Genomic DNA, 4452 nt, shown 5'->3' with positions numbered 1-4452 from the left:
TCACCTTGTCAACTGACCGCTTCAGTTTTTAAAATTTGAATAAAATATCAGATTAACCGAGTTTTACTATACTTACAGAGGCACCTAAGGTCCTGCAAGTACATGGGCCAACCCCCAAGGGCAGGGGCAAAGCCAGCATCTGAGAGTGAGGTCTCTTGAGCAGTGGGCAGAATCTTCACATCTGGCACAATAGCCCCAAGAACCTCTGTCAGCAGCCTTGAGTGGAAGGACAAGAAGAAACATGGGATAAATTTTAAATAGAGAAGAATGCCATTTCATCACTCTGTTCCTGGGAGAAATAAAATTCAGACTTGATTAACTTACAGTGGTTTCCTTTCAACTACATCCATTCAACAACAAATTCCAGCTGGTCCCCAGCATTGCAGCTCTGCCTTGGGATCTCACAATCCAATTCTGGAACATTGTCTCTAACCAAGTCAAGAATCCCTAAATGGATTCCTTACCAACGAGAGCATCTGGTCCTAAATGAAGGGTTAGTGGGTTGTGTTCCTAATAGTTACCTAAGGTGCATGCTCTCTCTCTCTTTCTCTGCCTTCCTTCCTTCCCTCATCCTTCTCCTGACTTCCAGAGGAAAGCTAGAAATAGACTTATTTACTATTTTTAATAATCTGGATAGTTAGCAAAAGAGAAGAGGAACTTTTGTGTTAATATGATGACAATCATCTACTCATTATAACCTCCAAAAACTTTAAATAACATTTGAAATTATCTTTCTGATCCAGGTAAAGGAGAAAACAGAAAAGCCAACAAAATAAACATGATAGAGATTTTATATTTTCTTTAATGAAAACATTTATTGAATACCTAATATAGTCTTTTACTATGGTAGACCATATACTTTTGTTGTGTAACTTAATCTTTACAACCCACTCTGAGGCCCCATGATCATCTTTCTTTATAGTGAGGAAACTGCAGTTTGCAGTATGCTGCCCAGGGTTACACAGTTAATAAATGACAGAGCTGGCACTCAAACTTAGACCTTTTGGACTTATTACACCATGTCATTCTGGGGTTTTATTATCAATGTTTTCATTATAAAAAAACACACTAAGGTAATTTCTGACTCTGAACTGGTCAATATCTCAGTAAGAAAATCATTAAATATCTCATGGTTGGTGCTTTACTGAGTACTTGTCAGGATAAACTCAGTAGCACCAGTTCCTAAGAAGAAGAAAAATAAAATTTTAAAGACATAAATCCTTTCCTTCAAAGATCTTGCAACCCCATTGGGAAGTCAAGATAAAAACTTAAGTTACGGAAGCACACCTGTAATCCAGTGGCTTGGGAGGTTGAGGCAGGAGGATCCAGAGTTCAAAGCCAGCCTCACCAATGGCGAGGTGCTGAGTAACTCATGAGATCCTGTCTCTAAATAAAAATACAAAATAGGGCTGGGGATGTGGCTCAGTGGTTAAATGCCCCTGAGTTCAATTCCTGGTACAAAAAAACAAAAACAGAAACAAACGAACAAACAATAAACCTTCTAATACAGAGAATAACCCAAGTCATGACCATTTGTGAAGTAGTGAGCAGACCTGAACAATGTGATTAGAAGATGTGAGGAGGTGGAGGGACAATTTAGAAAGGCAGAATGAACCCACTGGGTTTATAATGAAGTAGGCAGTAAGGTCCCTGTGATAGTTCCTGACATGCTCAAAGAGTATTTAAGACTGATTATCCAGGAGGTTCTGGGTAACATGGGTAGTATGAGATGAGACTGCTTCTCCAGATATCTCCAGACTACCACATTTTAACAGATGGACTTCTCAGGGATACCACATAAAACCTCCAGTTGTCTATTCGACATGAAATACTGTACTTCTACTCTAGGCCTTTGTTAGATAACCTAAACATGAGTTCCCTATGACCTAGCACCCAACTCTCTCGCTTTTTTATTTATTTATTTTACAGTGCTGGAGATGGAACCTGAGACTGCATGCATGCTAGACAAGCACTCAACTGGTGAGCTACAACCCAACCCCAACCTCTTCCACTTTTAAAATACCTGCACTCCCCCAAATCAGGAGCCGAAGGCACACCCCAGGTATATGACCCTGGCTCTGGAACTACATGGCTTCATTCATTTATGCTTCTCTTCAGTGTAAAAACTCCCTGGTTCGGTCCAACTCATGTTCCTTACATAGCCTGGGCCTAACTCCTCAAGCAGGAGGACTTTGCTGGCTTTTAACCTCACCTTCTGTTTCCTGCTAAGCCTGAAATACTTAACTCATAGGAAGACACACACCTGTGGCCCCATGCTGGCCTCACCTATGCTCCCCATCTACTGTCTTTACCTTGTGGGAGAGGCCCCACCTCCCCAATGCTCCCCTGAGATGACTTGAGAGGACCCAGTGGATATGGTGCAACCCACTCTTATCAAAGCCCTAGTGGTTTTTCTTACAGTAGTTTAGAAGACCAGAAAGCAAAATGCCATCTCAATGTCTTGCAAAAAATGCTTTTGTTAAAGTACTTAAGGTTGTGCCTCCAACCTTTACAAAAATCTCAATTTTGAACACCATTCTGTCTTTTGCAAGACTTTGATGGGAGGTATTTGTCGGTGTATTCACGTTAGAGGCAGTACTGTGAGAGGTTAAGAACCAGGATTCTGTAGTGAGACAAACTGAGTCCAAAAGCTGGCAATTTATTTACGTTTTCAAAGCCCAAGTTTTCTCATCAAAAATATGAGGTTAATAATATACTCACCTCATAGGCATGTTATGAGGATTAAAAAGGAGAAATTCTTATAATTGTCATAATGTTTAGCACATGATAAACCCTGGGGGAAACATTTTGTCAGACAAGGAGATGTGTGTGACACAGCCTGTGTCCCTTTGTGCCTTTGCAGGTAAACTCAGGATTCAAATGTTGTCATCAACTCATAGCAAGTGGTTGGAAATATTTTCTTCCTCACTTCCACTTCCTTGGGTTCTTAATCTTGTCCACACATTAGAATAACCCACGAAGCTCCAGATTATCTGCATTCAAAACTCTGGGAATAGTTTGGATATCAGTATTTTTTCCAAATATTTCTCATTTAGTTCTAATGACTCCAAGGGTGAAAACTATTGGTTTAGGCCCTCCCTATCTATTTTCTTTCTATTCTAATTATTCAGTTTAATGTTGTTTTACTTTATCAGCACTTTCACATTTTTTGGAAAAAAGAGGGTTATGAAACTCATGAAAAATGGATGGAAGGATGGACGGGCGGGTGGGTGACTATTATGTGCACTAGGATTACCACAATAAGAACAGCAAGTACAAGATGGATATAAATGACATTTCAAAGATTTATGTTAAAAACAAACAGTAACAAGCCAGGCGCAGTGGTGGCTTGAAACACTGAGGCAGGAGGATTGCGAGTTCAAAGCCAGCCTCAGCAAAAGCGAGGTGCTAAGCAACTCAGTGAGACCCTGTCTCTAAATAAAATATAAAAGAGGGCTGGGGATGTGGTTCAGTGGTCAAGTGCCCCTGAATTCAATCCCCAGTACCCCATCCCCAAAAAAAGTAATAAAAAAATTAATTAGTCTGAAGAATGAAGGACAGGAATAAATAAATCTAAGTGACAAAAATTTTTCTAGTGTAGGTGCCTTAAGAGAATGGTAAGACTGCTAACACCAAGAAAACTGAGAGTTGATCTGTGCTTTCTGGTAACTCATAAAGAAACAGACCAACCTGCTGGGCGTGGTGGCACATGCCTGTAATCCTAGGGACTTGGGAGACTGAGTCAGGAGGATGGAAAATCTGAGGCAGCCTGGGCAACTTAGCCAAGCCCTGTCTCAAAAAATAAAAATGACCTAGGATGCAACTTAGTGGTAAAGGGCGTGAGGGTTCAATCCCTTGTAACAGCACCCCCAAAAAAAGAGAAAAGAAAAAGAAACACTTGCCTAACACATGCACATAATTTAAAACATTTTAATAGCTACTGAAGTCCATATGCAAATGAAATGGAAAACACTATCACATCCCAGTTCAAATTGTTCAGAGCCAAATGGTCAAAGTCATTTCATTTACTTTGATATTCATGACACTTGTCACATAAACAGGGTAGTGTCATTAAATGGCACTCATGGTCTAAGCTTATAGAAAATGTGGTAAATTGCAATTATATATCATATCAAAAAGGACAAAAAGTAATTATTCTCTCTTCTGCCAGAAGGCTGATTAGTAACTTTGCTCTGATCCCCCAACTTCCCTTCTCTGCACTTCACTTTTTTAGTTCCTCTCATGAAAGAGATATCTCCAGAAGAGGGTCTGGAGGAGTTCCCGGGAGAGGGGGAAACTCAACTCAGGACCAACAAAGTCCTTAGCTCATGTGATGGAACAGAATTTCTGCACGTGTCACTCGGAGGCATAGATAGAAATTTATTTGGGAAAGCACATACATGTTCTAGGGAGAATGTGCGTTAGAGAGGGACAGATGTTTTGGGAGCTCTC

The sequence above is a fragment of the Sciurus vulgaris genome, assembly GCF_902686455.1.
Source record: "Sciurus vulgaris genome assembly, chromosome: 10".
Taxonomy (NCBI): domain Eukaryota; kingdom Metazoa; phylum Chordata; class Mammalia; order Rodentia; family Sciuridae; genus Sciurus; species Sciurus vulgaris.
The sequence above is the reverse complement of the archived record's forward strand: the minus strand, read 5'-3'. Positions refer to the sequence as shown.